Source organism: Sciurus carolinensis, chromosome 11, assembly GCF_902686445.1.
Source record: "Sciurus carolinensis chromosome 11, mSciCar1.2, whole genome shotgun sequence".
In the NCBI taxonomy this organism is placed as follows: domain Eukaryota; kingdom Metazoa; phylum Chordata; class Mammalia; order Rodentia; family Sciuridae; genus Sciurus; species Sciurus carolinensis.
The window spans coordinates 18262946-18284570 of record NC_062223.1 but is presented as its reverse complement, the minus strand read 5'-3'; the positions used below and the strand labels follow the sequence as shown (position 1 = coordinate 18284570).

General features: G+C 40.7%; 1 long non-coding RNA gene across 1 annotated transcript; it reads right to left on the bottom strand.

Moving 5' to 3' along the window:
* Positions 1 to 12617: 12617 nt before the first annotated feature.
* On the bottom strand, positions 12618 to 16268 carry LOC124958448 (uncharacterized). Its single transcript, XR_007103888.1, has 3 exons — positions 16141 to 16268; positions 15107 to 15260; positions 12618 to 12745 (listed from the first exon to the last, which is right to left on the bottom strand). It is a non-coding gene; the product is annotated as an uncharacterized LOC124958448 (long non-coding RNA).
* Between the last annotated feature and the right edge of the window lie 5357 nt (positions 16269 to 21625).

Genomic DNA, 21625 nt, shown 5'->3' with positions numbered 1-21625 from the left:
AGTTAAATGAGGACTGATGAACTTAAATTTTCTGGAAAGTCTCAACTTATAAAAGCCAAAAATCAGACTTGGTCAGGAATAAGTCATGATAACTCTGGTCAAGATTTCGTCTGTTTTCTGACAGTCAGAGGGTGGGGAACATGAATCTCTTCATGTCTCAACTTTGCATCGTGGCTAGAGGTAATCCTGTCTGCCTACCTATTTGGGGTTTATGCCAAACAAGTAGGATGTTTGGATGTTGTTATAACTAAGAGAAAGATTCATGATAATTTTCTCCTTTCCACTTAATGACAGTGAGAAAGTGGTCATTAGCAGCAAGGTCTGACTTTCTTCCGGAGCGTGCCATCAAGTAGGGAGTGACTTCTTTAGACCAAACCAACACTCATATCAAAGTGATAAAATCAAGAAGGTCAGAGTACCATCTACTCTAGCTTAGAGAATCAGGGAAAGCTCTCAGAAAGGAGTCTCAGCAAGAGAGTGGCGTGATTTTGACAGGAGCAGAAGAGCAAGATTTGGGGTAGAAAGAGAAGAGCAAAGGCAAATGGAAAAAAATAAAACCAGATGAAGAAAATTGGGAAGATGTTCCTAAAGCCATGAAATTTGTTTTTTTTTTTTTTTTTTCCAGCAGCATTTCAGGGCCTCAAAGATTATCTTTAAAAACAGCTGTTACCCAACAACTACTTAAGGCTTGAAATAAAGGAAAACATTCCCACGCCAACTCCACACTTTAAATAGAGGCTGAAAAGACACAAAAATACCCAGGCCACTATGGAAGCCTGATTCGAAGCTTTTTATGGAACAAAGAGCTCTGTGGCTCCTGAAGGCCTCCCTCCTCCTCCTCCTCCTCACACTATTGTTCTGTCTCTCCTGAGCACACACTGTCAGGGTGGCAGGGAGGGAGACGAGGGCAGGCAGCCATCTGGAGCCGGAGCCAGCCTCCAACTCCTCTGCACACAGGCAGGCAGGCTCTTCCAGAGACAGTGACAATGACAAAAGTAAAGTTGTCACTAACATTTTTTGAGCATTTAATATAGCTATAACTATTCTAAGAGGTTAAATCCTTCACAACAACCCCATTAAGTAGGTGCTGCTTTGGTTCCCATTTTACAGATGAAGAAACCGAGGCAGAGAGGTTAAATAATATGCCCAAGATCCCTTAGAGCGTACTGTCATCTGCTTATCACACTGTACAAAAGAACAGCAATTGAAATCTTTGAAGCAATTTAGGCTTGAAAGTCTGGCAAATAGGAAAGGATATAGGAGGAAGAGAAAAGGAGTTCAGCTCTTAAATAATGGCAATATGCCAAATTTTGTGCTGTCCACTCTACAGATTCCAGAAAATAAATCAAATGAAGTCTATTAAGTAAAAGCACAACATGTACGCACTTAATGCTAGTGAAAATCATGTTTAAAATGGTTCAAATGTTTTGTGTGTGTGTGTGTGTGTGTGTGTGTGTGTGTGTGTGCCTCAATTTAAAAATCCATCCAGTAGTGCTGTGAGGGGACACGCATTAGCTCAGCCCTGCAGAGCTGAGACCATTGTGATCCCCAGTTGACAAGTGAAGAAAGGGATGTTCCTGTGTCTTCACTCATCAACCGGTTAAGTTGGCTCACTCGGTTAGTATTCACTTGGCTAGGACCACCCATCTAGTACATGCCTCCATTAGTGCTACTAGCAATACTATCATCAGTGTCATTAGTGTTAGTGTTATTAACTATTGATAATATGATTATTAGAAATAACGTCATAGCTAATAATATTCTCAGTGCTATTCGCTTGGGCTTCAGAGGCAGCCCATGTGGATTTGAATTCCAACTCCATCATCTGGCTGTGTTAATTCGGGCATGTTAGTTGACCTCTCTGCACCTGTTTGCTCCTTTGTGAAAGAGGGATAGCAAGAGTGCGTATTTCAAGGGACTGTCAAGAGGATTAAAATGAGCCCTTAAAGCAATGCCTGGCAAAACACAGGTATTAACTAAAATTTTTTACTACTATCAAGACTTTTCAAGAAGGCAGTTAAGCTAAAGGGACTATGTGACTGACCCAAAGCCAACAGGAAAGTGGAAAGTCTCACAGCTGTGCTGGCCCAGGTGGAAGAAGGTGGAAGCTCATGGGAAACAGCAGACATCCTTTCTGCAGTCTTCCAAGAACCACTGCAGAGATGCCTGGAGAGATCACAGATCAATGAAGGTCTCAGGGTATGAGGAGTTCTTCAATAAATCTGTAGACAGAGCTGTCAACATTCTCAACACAAAAACGTGCACGTGTGAGATGACAAAAATCGTCCCCAAAATCTGGGTTCCCTGAGCTACTCTGAGAGAAGCCTGGAGACAGATCCATCCAGAGCATCCCCTGGAAAGAACTCCTGCCCAATCCAAACTCACTCCCATCATACAGATAGAAAGAAAGTTCCCAAAGAGGTTAGAACAGCAGCTCTCGCTTCTGTTTCTGACTCATCAAGTCTGGTGTGGAATGCAGGGATAGGAATTCTCAACAAGCTTCCCAAGATATTAGGATGCACAGAGACTCATGCAAATCACAAGTTCACAAGGTTTCCTCAAAGTCAACCATGTAAAAAGAATTCAAGACAGGATTGACCCTAAAAGAGTATTCTTTTAGGGATGGGAAGGATAGTAGAATGAATCAGGTATTATTACCCTATGTACATATATAACTGTAAGATCAGTGGGATTCTACATCATGTATAGCCAGGAAAATGAGAAATTATACTCCATTATATATGAGATATCAAAAAAAAGAGTATTCTACCTGAAGAGTGTAGACTCCAGTAAGCTCTCTTTCCACCTTTCACACAACCTAAAAATATTTCCAAATGATTAAAGTTTTTAAATTTTTTTAAAGTTTTGAAATTTTAAAACTTTTCAAAATAACTGCATAATGAGAGAGATTCCATATAGAGAAAACCAGAAGGAGATACACCAAGACCTTAGTAGTGGGAGAAGATGGAGTTGTATCCCATTTTCTCCTTCTGTCTGCTTTTTTGTATTTTCCAAATTGCATACGATACATATTCTATACAACAACATATCTTGGAAAGAAAGTTTAATATGCAGGTTTATATTTTAGTTTCATGTACATTAAAATTAGAACATTAACCCACTTAACTTACATTTTTCCTGACTTCTCTCTTTAACAAAAAAAAAATAGATGAATAGACAAACTGAAATAAACTAACCTGAAAATGAGTCAAAGTCAAAGTGTAAGGAAAATATGTGATTTTTGATTAGCAACTCTGTGAAGAAGTACAGATGCAGACCTAGAATTTCTGGATTACTCTATCATCCTTGAAGAGAAAAAAAGAAAGAGAATAGCCTTGAACGACTTAATAAGGAATATGCTTTCAGGTCTCTGGTGCTTTTATAAAAATGCCATTAAGAAGAAGCAGGTCAGGAAGACAGAGAATGCCTGCATCCTGGAAGTGTGATAACAAAAGAATGATGATCAAGCCTTAAACAGCTGTCCAGCACTGACCCATTTTCAAAACCCACTTATAATAATTAGCGATTGGAAAAAACCCAAATGGGCAACAATGGAGGAACGGCTAAACAAACAGTGGTCGATGAACTCAGACGGACTGCTTCATAAAGACAGACAATGGTGGACTTGCCGACGGAGCTGGTTCTGGAAATGTTTATATGACCTCATGTTAACTAAGAAAAAGAGAAATACAAATTAGCACCTTGGGACTTCAACCAGGCATTTTAAAATTATCTTCTTAGACAAGATGGAGCAATAAGAATTTCATTGTTCATTAGAGAAAAGAGCTGATGTCCAACTCTGGTTCCTCCAGAAACTGTCTGAATAAAATTCTAGAGGTTAAAGGAAATCCTCTATTAATGTAGATAATGCATTTCTGTCCTTGAAATTTTTAAAAGTCTGAGCTGGGAAATTAATGTACCTGTCATAAGGAGATTCTTTCATTGAGACAGAAAAACATGTAAAATCCCCCAATACGTCTTGCCTTCTTGAGTCAATCTTTTTGAAATTGCCTCTAGCATTTTGTATAATCTTTAATTTTACTCTTCTCTGATTAAATTTGAAGTGTGAAGACTTTAAATCCAAAGAGAGTTCACCAATTTTGGCATTTTTCGTTCATGTTATTTTAGTCTCAATTGACATTGAGTATTAAACATTTAATTCATTACCACCAATATTAGAACTTTAATTTTTTTATCCTATTGACATAAATCTAATAAGCCATGAGTCAGGCATCATGCTACAAATTTTTACACCAGTAGCCTGGGCTGTCTTCTATATAACATTTTTATCTGAGCAATGCAATGAAGAATAAACTCACGTCTGTAAAAGCTGTTAACACAATGCCAGACAAATAATTTGTTCTCAATAAATCTTTACTAAGTCTTATTTTGGATGCTAGCATGCAGATAATGGCAATGAAGAATGGTATACATAGAAAACTACTTAAAAGGTAGGACCATACTTACCAAAAGGATGTATCTGCTAGCAAGCAACAGGGCTCCTGACTTTGCTTGCCATGAGATGTTCACCCCTTTCTCAAATGGAGATGAAGAGGGTCAGACTATCAAATCTGTGCTTGACTAACAAAAGGGGAAGGGGATCAAATAACTTGGATCATGAAATAAAGATCTAGAATTCTTTTGTCAAGTTCTAAGCTATGATTTAAACATGCCAGGGTGAAAGTTAATGAGGGGAAATACAAAGACTTTGCACTTAACATCCCAAAAGACTGCCCACAAACTGGTTAGAGAAGATGCAACCTCCCTGAGTATGATTGGAAGGGATTTAGAGAATTTGGTGAGCATAAGAGTACTGTGAGTTCATATTATAGTTTGTCTCCCCAAAACGCAAATATGATACCAAGGTGCATTTATATAATCATGGTATTTAGAACTAGGGACAAGCACACATTGAGAGTTTGAGGCTTAGTTCTATTCAGCTCACAGCTCACTTTAAGAAAGATAAAAGCAGAATAAGGTTTGTGTTTACAAAAAAGTGCCCAGGATGGCCATTAAGAGGACTCTCAACCTTATCCTTGGCAGAATTTTTGGAAGAGCTGATTTAAAAAAAAAAAAAAAAAAGAGCTAAGACCAGCCTACTTCAATGCTTCTAGTTATGGATGAAGAATTAAGATTTATTATGTGGACCATCAAGTGGGCTCAAAAGGTAGAAGATAAAGCAGGGTGGTTCAATACATGGAAAATGTCTGATCATCAGAAATTTCCAGAGATGGATCACATTGAGAGATAGTAAATTCACCTTCAACGGAGGTGTTTAAGCCAGAACTGAAGAATCACTTAGGGGGAAGTAATAGAAAGTCCATAGACACAAGGTGACAAGGAGTCCTTTAGTACCCCGTATGATCTCCCTGTTCTAATCTGCGTCTATTCCATTTTGATTTCCAGTGTGAGAAAATAAATGTGTGCAAGAGTAAACCTGGAAGCACAAGTAGAAAGATACAAACACCAAGAAGTGAAAGTACATTCAACTCCTTCTCCATTTATTCATGCCCCCTCCCACCATGTAGGAAGTATATGTGCACATGGATGCATAAATAATAATGCAGAAGAAGGAAACATAAGTTAGAAAAGGTAAATTTTTTAAAGCAAAGTCTAAGAAACCATATGCAGGTCATCTATGTTTCTAAGCAGATATTAACTGAATCGTGAATTTGGCACTGAGCTTCCTGATTGCCAAATGTTCATGAGACAAAACATTTCAGATCTTCAGGAAAACCAACCTGCTCCTGTCCTAACACGGGGCCCTAAAAGGAATTACTCTTGTAGGGGCACCGTTCAATGTCACGGGCAGCATCCTTGACAAAATTCTTGAAACAAACACAGTTGCCTAGGAACTTGAAGTTGTTTCTTAAAAGTACCTATGGGAGAAAATTAAGGATGCAACCCGAGACCACAATGCAATACATGCTTTCTTTAGTTGAGAAAATGTGATTTGAATTTTTTATGGTGTAGGCAAACCCAAATTTTAATTTCTAAACCATACTTTTAAATTCGGACAATCCTTTATGAATATTTCTTCTCTAGATCAATTAAGGAGTTGGAGCTTATACCCTAGTGGACCTATTTTCCTTCAATTTATAGATATTTTCCTTTTGCTGTCTTTTCCTTTTATGCTCAGTACATTATGCAGGGTCCTCCCTGCCTCCGGGGTGGAGGCTCTCACCTACAGCCTCTGTATACAGCTCACTTTTCTCCGTGGTGCTAGGCAGTTTGTGTGACATGTACCCTCCCACTGGGAACTGAATTAAGACATCGAATTCTTGTCACATCAGGCACCTAATAATCACTAGTTGTTTGCTAGCACTGTTCATTTAGGGTGAATTCAATATTCTGATACTGAAAGAAAACTGCCAGCTTCTGTTTACAGTCTCAATCAATTCAAAGACCGTGACAGGGAGCCAGGCATACAAAGCTAAGAGGACATGGGGCCGATGGTACTTGGACAGTCCTGGAACTGGGATACCCTGCTTGAAGGATTGGTGAGACCTCCCTTCAACGTCCTATTGATGACTATGGATGAGCTCGGCTAGACGGAAGCCCCAGAGGGGCAAAAGAGGCACGCAGTAGTTGCCTAGAAGACCCTGTGTGAACTCATCTCAACCAGGGCTGGTACCTGTCCCCACTCTCTCGTCCACTTTTCTTTCTGATCCTAAAGTTACTTCCCTATTTTTACTAGTTTATCATCTGCTCATCCAACTAGCACGTGAAGTCTAGAGTGAACGAACCTTGTCTATCTCGTCATCTCCGGTCTTCCAACAATGCCTGGCATTTGGTAGACACTTGATGAGTATGTGCTGGGTCAGCTGGAGAAAGAACTGAATAACTGTGACATTTCTCAGCGGCTTGGTGATAGGAGTGAGTGAGGTTTTCTTTCATGAGTTTTTGTTTCTTCCTCTTGAAAATGGAGGCTTTGGGCCAGGGTGACATAGATTGCTGACCATCCACAAAACTGTGGTGCCCACTTTCTCCATGGAAGGAGAACTACCTGAGCACAGGTCACCTGCAGTTGGGTGGCCATGGAGCTGAGATGGATGGAACGTGAGTGGACGTGATGTGCTCTCTGCGCTGGAGACCGTAAGACAAGGGCCTCTTACGATGTTCTATTTTCTCCTTCCAGCCAATGGTACAGGATAGCCACCCAGGCTCTACCAGATAAGTGATGGGGACACACAGGAGGATGTTGGAGTCTCTAGGCAGACTGTCACCTACATGGGGAAGAGCCCCTGTCTCACCCTGAAGAGAAAAATGAGCCATTGCACTTTGGAGTCTCTTCATCAGAGCAGTTTAAGTCTCCCCACTAATGAACACAGCCACCTCATCTCTGGGGATCCTCTCCAGCTCACAAGGGCTTGATTGGTGACGGATAACATCATGTTTAATCACTTCACTTGAGAAACCTGTATTCTCAGGGATTTTCATCCCATTAAAAGGATGCACTTAACCTTTAATCTTTTCTGAGGGTTTTTCCTCTATGTAAGTGGATGTGTGTTTCCTGGAGATAAAATTAAGTTTGCACTTTTGAAACAACCATTTATCCCATCTGGATAGAATGGGGATTGAGTACTGGGTTTTTGATATTAATCACAAAAAGGACAGTAGTGATAGTCCTATAAATCGCTATCATTTCTACACCATTTAGAGATATACTTCGTGCTTCCAGAAGTATGGTAAGCATTCTGGGAATTGTAGATGAGATATTTTAAGCATGACACAAACTTTTTTTAATGTAATAGATAGGCTATTTAATGCGTATTTAATGTGTCTTTGATTTATGGCAAATGATTCTATTTCTCAATCAGGTAATGGTTGTCTTCAAAAATAAATGTATATACATAAAAATAAATCCATTTAGAGCAAAGCATGAGTAGCATCAGAAATGACAAAAAATGTGCAGGTGGGTATGCAAATGACTGAAACTGGTAAAAGGTGAGTTGAGGGGACAGGGAAACACACCTCACAGGGATGACATTCATACTCTGAAAGGGGCAATGACCAACCAAGTCAGTAAACAAAATTATTAACATCAGAGTAATGCTATTTTAACCAAAAGTTATAGACATCTTTGTAGTTTACAAAATACTTTTCACATTCATTATCTCTTTCAGCTTCATAATTGGACGGGTTAAAATGTAATACTAAAGCAGATGGAAAATAACAGAGTTCTATTTTTGTGGAAGGTGACTGTGTATTACATTAGTTGTGTCACAACAATGGCAAAGGAGAGACCTTGTTGGCTTTAATAATCCCAGTCATGGGCCCAGAATCCAGGTCAGTTGTTCATAAACTGCAGGACCCAGAACAGGCCAGTCAACAGAGACTTATTGAGCACCTATAATGAGACAGACTTAGGTCTAGATGATGGGACACATCAGCGATGGAATGGTAAAATTATTTGCCTTGTAATGAGAGACAATGCTGAAGTCAGCCTGTTTGTCTCTCCCCAAAAATCATGCCTTGAACCCTGATCCTCTATGAAATAGTATCAGGAGATGGAGCCTTTGCAAGGCAATGAAGTCATAGGGCTCTGACATTAGGAGGGGACCCATTAGTGCTCAGATAAAAGAGACCCACAGAGCTGTCTAGCCCCTTCCACAGTGGGAGGTCCCAGCAGAGAGACATCTCGTCTGAACTGGAAGACAACCCTAACCAATCACCAAATCTGCCTGCTACTTGATCTTGGACTTCCTAACCTCCAGAACTGTGAGAAATAAACTTCTGTGGTTTGTAAGTTACCCAGTCTATGGTAATTTGTTCTACTACCCAAATGGACTAAGACAGAGACAGAGAGCAAACATAATTATAGAATGCATTGGAAGCCAAGAGGCGCTCTATAAATATCAGAAAGTGGGAAAGGGGGAAGGAACAGTATAAAATAAAGTAATCAGGGTGCACTTCAGGGAGGAGGTAACCTTTGACAAAGACTTTAAAGAGGTGAGGACAGGAGCCAAGTGTGTGTCTGGGAAAAGGAAAGTCCAGCAGGGGACTTACAGGGCTTCCCAAGTCCAAAGCATACCTGGTGTGTTCAAAGAAATGCAAGGGAGCCAGGAGGGTTGAGGTGGAAAGAGCAATGGGGAAAGCAGCAGGAAATGGGGTTAGAAAGGTGGGTAGGTAGGGTAGACTCCACAGGGCCTGGAGACCATTGTGTACTAACCTCAGATGTTACCCTAAGAGAAAAGGTGAACCATTGAAGGATTCTGAGTATCAGAGTGACGTGAACTAAAACTCTTACTTTAAGCGGATGGCCCTGGCTGCTCCATTAAGATTAGAAGGTGGGAGACCAAGGGCAGAAAACCAGATACCTTTCAGGAGACTCGCAGTCATCTGGGTCAGTGATGACGTGGGGCCACCATGCTAGCAGCAGCTAGATGAGAAGCAGTTGAACTCAGGATGTAGGTCAAGGGTACTGGATATAGGTCAAGGGTACTGGATACAGGTCAAGGGTACTAGATACAGGTCAAGGGTACTGGATATAGGTCAAGGATACTGGATACAGGTCAAGGGTACTGGATACAGGTCAAGGGTACTGTATAGGTCAAGGGTACTGTATATAGGTCAAGAGTACTGGATACAGGTCAAGGGTACTGTATACAGGTCAAGGGTACTGGATACAGGTACTGGATACTAGATCCACGGGAATTTCCTCATGGTTTAGACAGAATTTGAGAAGCAGAGAAGTCAAAGATGACTAAAGGGTTTTGGCTTAACAGTTGGAGGATTGGAGAGACAGTGACTGTCCTGGGAAGGACCATGGTAGAGCAGGCTTGGGGAGTAAAATCAAATTTTGATTTTGGATTTATACACATATTTACCATTTCTGGCGTTTTTTTGTTTGTTTTATTTTGTTGTTGTGTTGTTTTTGTTTTTGTTTGTCTTACCTAGCATGTGTGAAGCACTGGATTTGACTCTCAGGACCACATATAAATAAATAAAATAAAGGTCTACTGACAACTAAAAAATTACTTTTAAGAAGATGAAAAACAGGCAAAGTTCAGAAAAACTAGAAAATTATTTAACATGTGATAAAATTCTTGATTAAACAGAAATTGATCTAATGAAGTTTGACCATTTTACAGCATACTAAACTTTTAAAGAATTCCTTTGTGTAGATCTGTTTTCCAACTTGTATAAAGTTTTTCTCCTGTTAAAGGAATTTTCCATTCTCCTAACAGGAGAAAAACTTTAAAAATGAAATCCTTTAACATGTCTTATACTACAGACATATTGGTGCTAAATTCTTCCAGCATTTTTGTCCGTTTTTTGGGGTGGCAGACGGGGACATTCTAATTTTTTTATTCTTTTTTAATTTTACAGACTGCATTTTGATTCATTGTACACAAATTGGGTACAACTTTTCATTTCTATGGTTGTGCATGATGTAGATTCATACCATTCATGCAATCATACATGTACATAGGGTCATGATGTCTGTCTCATTCCACCGTCTTTCATACTCCCTCCTGTCTCTCATTTCTGAGGGACATCTTAATTTTTAAAGAATATTTTCCCTGGGTAAGGAATTTTAGTTTGGCAATTTTTTTTTTATTCAGTATTTTAAGGATGCTGTTCTATGTATTCTGGCTCACATTATTTCTAGTGAGAAGTCAGCTAGAATCTTAACTTTATTCCTCTGTGTATTATGTGTATCTCATTTTTTTCAATCTCATGTTGCTTTTTAAGAATTTCTCTTCACCACTGACTTTGAGGCTTGGAGCAATTTTATTATGATATATCTTTATGTGGTTTTCTTAATATTTCTGTCACTTAGAATTTGTCAATACACATATTAGATTGCTTCAAATTACCCAAAAGCTCTCTAATGCTCTTTTGTTTGCTTTCAATCATTTTTCTCTCTGATTTTTTTTTTTTTTTTTTTTTTTTTTTGGTACCAGGTATTGAACTCAGGAGCACTTGACCACTGAGCCTCATCCCCAGCTCTATTTTGTATTTTATTTAGAGACAGGGTCTCACTGAGTTGCTTAGTGCCTCGCCATTGCTGAGGCTGGCTTTGAACACATGATCCTCCTGCCTCAGCCTCCCGAGCCACTGGAATCACAGGTGCATGCCACCGTGCCTGACCCTCTGATCATTTTTATTGTTATGTGTTCAAGTTTTAAAATTTCTTACTTCCCATTTAATCTGTTCTTAATCATATCCAGCATTTTTTCATCTCAGACTTAGTATTTTTCCACCTCTAATTAGAGGTTAGATTTGGGTTGTATGAAAAAGACTGTCCTTCCCTAACAGATTATTGCCTCTGCTATTTTCCTGAATAGATGATATGTATTTGTAATGGCTATTATAGAGTCCTTGTTTGATAATACTATCATATTTTAATTTCTGCGTTTTTTTAATATTAGTGTAGTTTTTCTTTATTAGTTGTATTTTTCCTGCTTTTTTTTTTTTTTTTTCATTTATGGAGGGAAGCATGTCTGGTAATTTTGCTTGGATACCAAGTTGTAACTTTTAACTGGATATTTTTGTATTCCTTTAAATGCCCTTGAGCTCTAATTTGAGATGCTGTCAAGTTACTTGGAAACAGGTTGACTCTTATTACCAGAAGCTAGGGAGGCTAAAAGGGAGAGGAATGAGGAAAGGTTGGTGAAGAGGTACAAATTTTAATTAGACAAGAGGAATAAGTCCTGGTGTTCTATTACACCCTGGGGAGTCTATAGTTAACAATAATGTAGTGAATATTTCCAAAAACTAAAAGAGAGGATTTTGAATGTTCTCACCACTAAGAAATGATAAGTGTTTGAGATGTTGGATATGCCAAATAGCACTGTGTTATCAGAACACAATGTTCACATGGATCAAAACAACACATTGTGCACCATAAATATGTGCAATTATTAAATGTCGATTTAAATTTTGTTCAAGAAATGGTTTAATCATATAAAATCTTGCCTTTAAGTTCTATTAAATAGGACTAAAGCAGTCTTTTGACAAAAACCTAATTTTATCCTACTAAGGTGATATGCTCCTGAGTTCTTTACCCAATATCCCATTTATTACAAGATTTCTCTGCTCCAGCTGGTGGAAACATGAACCATCTCTGGTCTTCTGTGATGGCTCGCTATTGTTCTGCCTCCAAGGCCTTGGACAGTTTCACCATATGTATGTGGTCATCAGTTCTCAGCTGGGAATATGAGGGACTTGCAGACTGGTAAAGGTCTCTCCCTCTCTTAGTGCTTGAATGCATGTATGTGTGCATGCACATGCGTAGAAGGAAGTGTCTTCCTCTCTAGACAGCCCTCTCCTATCCAGCTCCTTTCAGTTCTAGCTGTGTGGGGTTCCCTGAATTCTTAACTCTGTTTCTCTAACTCAGGAAGATCACCAATTCTGTTTGAATTCCCCCTCCTGGTGTCATGCCCTGGAAATTCTCTCCAGGCACGACTTGAGTCAACTGGAGAAATTGGTTCACTTATTTCCCTTTCCCCAAGGATCATTGTCCAGGGCTGTCCATTGTCCAAGAAGCATTGTTTCTTTCATTTACTTACTTGAAGTTGTTTACAGTATAGGCTGTCTTAGTCTGTTTGTGCTGCTATAACAAACAACCCAAGACAACATAATTTATAACAAGTATAATTTTATTTTCTCACCATTCTGGAACCTGGGGACTTCAAAACCAGGGTACTGGCAAGTTCACTTGTCTGGTGAGGGTTGCTCCCTGCTTCCAAGATGTGCCCTTGTTGCTGCATCCTCCAGAGGGGTGGAACACTGTGCCCTAAGATGGCAGAAGGTAGAAAAGTCACCAAAATGAATGCTTCATGAAACCTCTTTTATAAGGGTCTTGATCCCTCAAAAGGGAGGAGCCCTCATAGTCTAATCAACTCTTAAAGGCCCCCCGAAGTTTGGACATGTAGATTGCAAGATGTCTCTTGGACAACCAAGTGGAGAAAGTGGAGGTGGGGGAAGCTCACTAAGCACATCTAACTAGTACTAACTCCAGAATTTCTGATTCAGTAGGTCCAGGGTGAAGCCCCAAAATTTGCAATCCCAAAAAGCTCCCGAGTAATACTGTTTCTCTCATCTGGGAACACAATTTGAGTACCACCACAGTGCTATAATTTAGCTCCACATTAATTCAGGGCATTTCCTTCCTGCTAATAATCTTGGGTAGCTCCAAAGATCACTAAACTTTGGGATCTGGCTTGCTGGCTGCTCTCCAGCCTTCTTTCCTCCTTTCCCCACATCTATGGTCATGCATGCAGAGCTCTGACCATGGCAGGTTCTCTTGGCCTCATCTGATGCTATTGTACATGTGGGTCCTCTTTCTAGAATGTCCTCCTTCCACTACTGTGTGCAAGGAAGGATCCAAGTCACCATTCCAACATCAACCTTGGCATGACTTCCTCTGAGAGAACTTCCCAGGCCTAGGAAGAACTGGGCCTCTCTCTTCTAGTTCCTGTCACTCTGTCAGCACTTAGCACAGAGGTTCCTGTTGCCTTAGTTACTTGTCTACCTTCCTCAATGTACCTGGAGCTCTTTGCAGGGAAGGCTTTTGAAAAATAATTCTTAACTTAGTTCTTTCAGTTTTATTCCTAATTGAATGGTAAAGATCCCTGGTGACTTTTTTTTTTTTTTAACTTCCAGGAATATTGTCAGTTCTCACTGTGATGGAGATATACAGACAATGCTCAGGGTAGAAGTCACTAAAGCCACAGTGTGATCTCTCACAAGCAAGAGTAGTCAATATTCCCCTTGATTTTCAAATGTCCCTCCAGCTATCACATAAGTGAAAAATATTTTATCATCTGAGCATACAACTTAATTCTGCTTTACAATAAACACACATACTTTTGTACAATTTTTTATTTTTATTGTTCTAATTAGTTACATATGACAACAGAAGGCATTTCGATTCATTGTATATGAATGGAGCACAACTTTTCATTTCTCTGGTTGTATATATTTTAGAGTCATACCATTCGTGAGATCATATGTGTACCTAAGTTAATGATGTCCATCTCATTCCATCATCTTTCCCACCTCCATTCCCTGTCCCCTGCCCTCACTTCCCTCTGCCCAATCCAAAGTTTCTCCATTCTCCCCTTGCCCACCCCCACCATTATGGATCAGCATTCACATATCAGAGAAAACATTTGGTCTTTGGTTTCTTGGGATTGGCTTATTTTGCTTAGCATGATACTCTCCAACTCCATCCATTTACCTGCAAATGCCATAATTTTATTCTTTAAGGCTGAGTAATATTCCATTGTGTATATAGACCACAGTTTCTTTATCCATTCATCTATTGAAGGGCATCTAGGTTAGTTCCACAGTTTAGCTATTGTGAATTGACAATTTTAACACACCCTGAATTACCTGGAATGCAAGTACTGGGTAAATGGAGAAAAGAGTAGACTTTGTTTTCCTAGGAAATTAACAGAGAAATTTTTACCATTTGGGGAAATTTTGTTACCAAATGCAACACTCACATTGTACTTGAGTCTCAAATACATGAGAATCGAGAATCAAGTCGATCTGCATTCCTAGCTGTTGTGTTCATGGAAACATGAGATGCAAGCACCTAGCTCTTTTTTTATGATTTCTACAGAAGCTGTGCTTAAGCATTTCAATGCTAAATAAGTATTTAAGTTACTTTTCTTTTAATTTTCCTTTCCTTTAGAGTTGGAATGATATATTGATTTTGCTTGAGAAGTATATTTACAGGTACTTTGTGCTATCTGTACATTTTATTTCAGGTCAGCAAAAGGGTTGTAATTAATTATACATTGCTATCAAATACATTTGGTATGACAAAGCTGTGGCCACTGCCCTATAGAATCGGACCTGTGGTCCTAGGACATGGTGTTTTTGTTCTAGGGCATCTTTCCATTCTCCATCCTGACCTTCTTCCCCCTTGCCTTCTCCTGCTACCTGGAATTTCCAGCTGCTCCCAAGCACCCCATGCCCTTGTTCTTTTCATAACTATGACTTCCTCCACCTGGAGTTTGCTTGCCTCCCTGTTTTAACTTCCCACTGGATTTTAAAGTCTTGCTGCAATATCAGGGCTATTCCAAAATCTTGCCTAACTCCCCACTCGGGCCCTCCAGGGTCTGTTCATATATTTGTAAGCACAAACCTTGATTACTAGTTAGTGTGTCTTCCACTCCAGTTACAGACTCCTCAAGGACAACATGTTGGGCTGAGAGTTTAGTCTTGAAAGTCAGTCTGCTGGGTTCAAATTGACCTTCAATACCCTCCAGATGGGTGATTCTGACCTTCCACGTTCTCATCTACAAAGCAAAGGCAATAATAGTTACCTCTCAAAGAGTTTAAAAGAATTAAATGAAATACCACACCTAATGTAGCACCTGTCCTTTAGCAAATGCTCAAAAAAATAGTACTTATTGCCATAGTTGTGATTATTTTTCATTTCTTACAGCTATCATATTATATGTCACATAGTTGATATTCAACAAATTCACTTGGTTCAAAACAATTCTGAAAAGAACTTATTTTTAAAAAGGAAACTCTAATAAAGGAATGTCTAACTGTGGAGAAAGTCAGAGAGAGAGATGCATCAGAGCAGAGTATTACCATGAGTTTCTCATCATATCCTGAAGACAATTCATCCAGGAAAGTCCAGGCCAGCCCTCTTGACCATTTATAATTAATCTGGATGACCCAGAGCTCAGACAAAGAGAAACCGAAAAGTGGAGATGGTTGCTCTTTTATTTCAAGCTCATGCACCAGTATATAGATAATCCCTTTAAACAGGAATTTTTAGACTGTGTGGGAAGCCATGCCTCATACTCTGCTCCAATTTAAAACAAGCACTAGGATTGGAGGGCAGCCAAGGACGTTGACATTAATGGAGAGAGAGATGAGCATGTTCATTTTCCCATTAGGAGAGAGGGAGCAGATGGAGCAGGTGGGACACTGATAAACCCCCACGCCCAGAGTGCGTGCGCGCACGCACACACACACACACACACACACACACACACACACGAATTAAGGGAGGAGATCACAAATTAACAAAACCAGAGATCTTCCTGTTCTATCCCCTTTAGCAATTACCATACACCAGTGGTTCTCATTCTTTATCCCCAAAGTTCTCCAAAAGAACCAAAGCACGTATTTGGATTATGAAAACTATTTTCACTCAATTACCTGGAAAAGTCAGCAGAAAGTTGGAATTATTAAACCAATTTTTGCATTGTACTGAAATGGGGAAAGATTCTCAAGAAATTAGAGAGGTCAAATTTTTAACTTAAGAAAGTCCTAAGGGATGATGTCTCTCTTTTGCTGTCTTGGTGTTTAAATGTCACCTAGGCAACATTTTCTATAGTTACCATTACACACTTGTTAAGAATGGGTTTTCTGGGAAACACATTTGGATGCTGATTAACTTTTCAGATGTCCTACACCAATAGTTCACATTGTGTGGTTGTCAAGCCACCTTCCACAAAAGCGGTGCATGCAGGTGGGTTTTGTTTCCTATTAAAATGTAATTTACTCTATTAAAATGCAACGTATGATTTACCTGTGCTTTCTGTTTGCGAGGTATAAAACATCATTTGGTTTAACGTGAGCCCCTAAGCATGAACCAGCCCTGCACCTCGCCACACTCCCATATTAGTACTTCAGATTCAGCCACACACCACCGGCTTCTCCTTGAATAACCAAAGAGGCAGTTTCAAAATAAAATTTTCTTCTGAAGCCTCAAAATAAAAAGTCCCAAACTAAAACTGACTGCATACTTCTTGACCACACGAACCTTTCCAAGGGCCTCATAGTTTGACCTTTCCTCGTGTCTCCAGCTCCAACTTGCTTTTTGTTGTTTTCATTTTCACTTTCCAACCTTTGTCAGCTATCTCGCCTTATTTTTCCTCAAGTACACCTTGCTTTCTTTCTCCTTTTCAGTCTAAGAGCCTGTGGTTCTCTCTGCCTGGGACATTATTTTCCTTTCCTTAGGCGCTGCTGTTCATCCTTCAAGCCTCATTTTAAGTCTCCCTTTCTCCTGACAGACTCCCCTGGAGCCCTAGACTAGGTAAGATTCCCTGAAATGGGTCCTCCTTGCACACTGCATTTCCCCCCTTGGGTAATTACCTGTTTTCTCCCCTAGAAGATGCCTGATATTTGTCTCGGCCAGCAGTGCTTCTCCAGCAGCATGACAATGTACATATTCAATAAGTGTCAACTGAATGAGTAGACCGACCCGTGAATCAGCTATTCCAAACACATGGTGTCATGGTTTAGGTATTAGCTGTTCCCCAAGAGCTCATGTGAGAGACAAGGCCAGAAAGCTTAGAAGTGAAATGGTTTGGTTATAAGAGCCTTAACCCAATCAGCAAATTAATCCCCTGATAGGGATTAACTGGGTGGTAACCACAGGTAGGTAGAGTGTACCTGAAGGAGGTGGGCCCTTGGGGGTGTGCCTGGTTTATATTTTGTTCTTGGTGAGGAGTTCTCTCTCTGATTTCCGGTACCATGTTCTAAGCCACTTTCCTTTACCACACACTTCCACCATGATATTCTGCTTCACCTTAGGCCCCAAGAAATGGAGTCAGCCATCTATGGACTGAGACCTCTGAAACCATGAGCCCAGAATAAACTTTTCCTCCTCTACCATTTTTCTTGTCACGTCTTTTGGTCACAGAAGCAAAAAAGTTGATGAAAACACATAGGACGATATCTCCTTTCCTGCATGCATTCACCAAGGTCTCGTGAGCTGCAGAGATTCACCCTGGCATTTCAGTCTCAGAGCCAGTATTCAGGCACCTTTCTCCCAGGCCAGAACTCTTGCCCTTAGTCCAAGGATTACAAACCAAAATGTCCACTTCAGTCATCAGTGAAATGGAGAGGGTATAAGACCGTATGTGGTGAAGGATGCAACTCTCATTTAAAGGGCACTCCTACCATTCGAGTCCAGCCAATTGTTTCCACAGGATAGAGTCCAGCATTGACAGAGCTTACTCTGCTTTTTTCAAGGGAATGAGGAATCCAGAACTTTATGTGAACTCTTCTGACTTTTTTAATATGGTCAAAACAAAATTTACTAACGAATAAAAAAAATAAACAAAGTTTACTTAATGTCATATATTATGCATCCAAAGAAAATACTCAAGAACTAGGCATAGCCCTGAGGTCGCCATGGTGTCTTCTCTGCATTAGACTGCATCTCAACTTCCTACATGACCTAAGACTACCTCTGAAGAAACATTTGTTCCGACCGCCAGCACTTACACAATGCATCATTCGCTTACTGCAGGAAAATTATTTCTTTACAATCAAAAAATTCAATAAAAGATAGCTGTCTTTTCCCAGAGACAGCTCTCCAATTGCTTTAGAATTGATCGACCCCCCGTGGCATCAAGTTCAGCTCTCACTCAGACTACTGATGATGATCTCACAGGACCGGCACTGGAAACTCTGCAAAAGTGGAAAACCAATTTTTTCCCCCAGGAGGTAACAAAATACTTGTGATACAAAGGTACTAGACTGGCTTTTATTTCTGGGAGAAAATGGTTCCAAAGTTTCTACATTCCTCCCTACTTCTTCAAGTCATTCTCTTCTTCTCAAATATCAAGTTAAAAGTTGTCAGTACTTCCCATCACTCCAAATCCTCAAGAGAAAGAATCGGCGTCTATTGGACTATTACAGGCACTCTTTATTAGGTAATACAAGCAACTAAGTCAAAATCCCACAGCAGGGAAGTTTGAGTGTCTGGATCTGAATACACAGGCTGTCAATCCTGAGCATTCGGCCATAGCAGATGACTTTCCTCTCAAACCTTTGGAGTCTGGTGTTTCCCCCCACCACTTCTCTCATTCAGTGATTCCACAGTGAGCATCCACAATGTGCCAGGCCCTCAGGACACTTATGTTCCAGAGAGGAGAAAATGAGTAAGACCGATAAGTAAAAATACATACTGTCTAGGAGGCAAGCATAAAATAAATGCTCAGAAAAAAATAACAAAACAGGTGAGATGGATAGGAGGTCTAAGGGCAGGGAGACCAGTCCAACAGCTGGAGCACGGAGTCGACAGGCAGCTATTCCATGGGTCGGCACCAGGCGGAGAAGGCATGCAAGCCAGCAGACCATGGAGAATTTACAGGAAAGATACCTAACCACAATTAAGCCCTGGCTTGGTACCAAACATGAGAGGTATGACAGAAACTGTCTGATCTGTCTTCTCTCCATCGTCTTCTTCTGAGATATTGTTATGTCGAGATAATAAACCAGAATTTTTAGTGACTTCATTTGCACATAATTTATCCTAACAGTACCAGGGAAAATCCCAAGCAGTCTGAATATCTCTTATCTGAGCCTTTGAGGAAGGTCTCCTTATCCCCAATGCACACCAGAGATAATGAAAGGAAGTTAGGGAGGCTGCCCTCTTTGTTCATGGTTATCCAGCTGATAAGCATCAGGCCCAGGAGTCAAACACAGGTCGGACTTCAGAGTCAAACACCTTTCTTCTGAACTAAATGGCCTGCCTCAGAGCAGTCAGTAAACAAGGATCTACCTGGAAAGTGGGGTACCAAAGGCTGTGACAGCAGGTGCGAGGATCTATTCACACTGTCATAACGAAACACCACAGACTGGGTGGCTCAAAGAGCAGAAACTTATTTCTCATTATTCTGGAGACAGGAGGACCAAGATCCAGGGGTCAGCAGTAGTGTTACAGTTTGGATGTGAGGTGTCCCCCAAAAGCTCACGTGTGACACAATGCAAGAAGGTTTGGAGGAGAAATGATGGGGTTATAGCTTTAACCTAATCTGTGGATTAGTCCCTGATGTGAATAACTGAGTGGTAACTGGAAGCAGGTGGGGTGTGACTGGAGGAAGTGGGTCATAGGGGGTGTGGCCATGGGGTATGTATTTTGTATCTGGAGCATGGAGTGTCTCCCTCTTTGTCTTTTCTGATCACTATGTGAGCTGCTTTCCTCCACCACACTCTTCCACCATGATGTTCTACTTCACCTTGAGCCCCTTGGAATGGAGCCCGCAGTCTATGGATGGAAACCTCCGAAACTGTAAGCCTCCAAATAAACTTTTCCTCCTCTACAATTGTGTTGGTCGGATCTTTAAGTCGCAGCGTCGAAAAAGCTGACTAAAAAACAGGTAGGTTTGGTTTCCTTTAAGGCCTCTCTCTCTGACTCTCAGATGAGAGTTGCTGGTCACTGTGTCCGCACAGGACCTTCCTCAGTGATGTGGTTTGGGGCCTCACCCTCAGGGTCTTAATTAACTGTGACTACCCTCCCCGAGGCCCCATCTCCAAGGACAGTTACAGTGGGAGTGAGAGTTTCTGCATCTGAGTTGTGGAGGACACAACAGAAGAGATGATTGAGAAAAGAGAAGAGCCCCAGCCCTTATATAACCAGAGTGCAAGTTCTGGTTGGAAGGAAGTGGAGATAGTGAAATTAGGGTGTGAAATGAGTAAGAGGAGCAGCAGGCTGGTGCTGAGTCACCCATGTCGGATCTAGGTCCCTTCGAAGTGCTCAGGCCAGGGCATTATGCTTTCAGTGACATGTCTTGCTGCGGGAGGCGGGGGTGCGTCCACGCAGTTATGGGGAAAGGGCTGGGGACGTCAGCCCTGCTGTGGGGGCATCCAGACCCTGGTATTTCTCTGCTAGCTCTCAGATCCCTTTATTCAGATGTCTTTTCCCTTTCATTAAAAAAGTGTGGGACTAGGTATGTGGCTCAGTGGTAGAGCACTTGCCTGGCCTGTGTGAAGTTCTGGGTTCTATCCCCAGTACTGTAAAAAAAAAAAAAAAAAAAAGTGTGATCGTTATTTTATCTGAGGCATGGCATGTCTTAGTACCTGTTGTAATACGAATGTCTTCTCCAAAGTGTCATGGGTTGGAAACCTAATCTGCAAATTCATATGTTAATGGTATTTGAAGGCGGGGTCTTTGTGAGGTAATTAGCATTAAATGAGATCCTGAGGATGGAGCTTCCATAATGGAAGAGAGATCCAAGCCAGCACACTTGCTCTGTCACACTATGGGATGCCCTCTGGTGTTATGATGGAACAAGAAGACCTTCACCAGACACCAAGATGTCAGAGCTATGTTGTTGGGCTTCCCCACTCCACAACTGTAAGAAGTAGATTTCTTCTTTTTATAAATTATCCTATCTCTGGTATTTTGTTACAGCAACAGAAAATGGATTAAAACAACACCCAAAACTGGTGTGCTTGTTCCCATCATCAGTGCACTATAATCCAAGCACACCAGTACCATCATTTACGACTTATCTACATGTGTATTTGTGTATATCCATCTGGAAGAATTAAGCAGGAAGAATCAGGTGGAAGATGTAAAAGAAAGAGAAATGAGAAGAAAATGAAGTGAGAATCATAGAAGGAAAAATGGAGGGCAATGGGAATGCAGAAAACAAACTTCTGGGGGTGCTACATGCAGGGACCCATAGCCCTATTCAGTCCTCAGTTGGTTTGAGATTTAGGAACCCAGGAGGCTTTACACACAAGCTTGATTCTCTAGCTTGTAAGAGGTTTCGGCCAGTTTCTCAATCACTTTGCCATTCTCAGAGAAGCAAGACTGGTCTGAGCAGCGAGGCCCCTAAGTCACTTCTGGCAATGAACAGCCTGGAGCTTTAGCCCAGGATCCCAGACAAAGGATACCATTTCT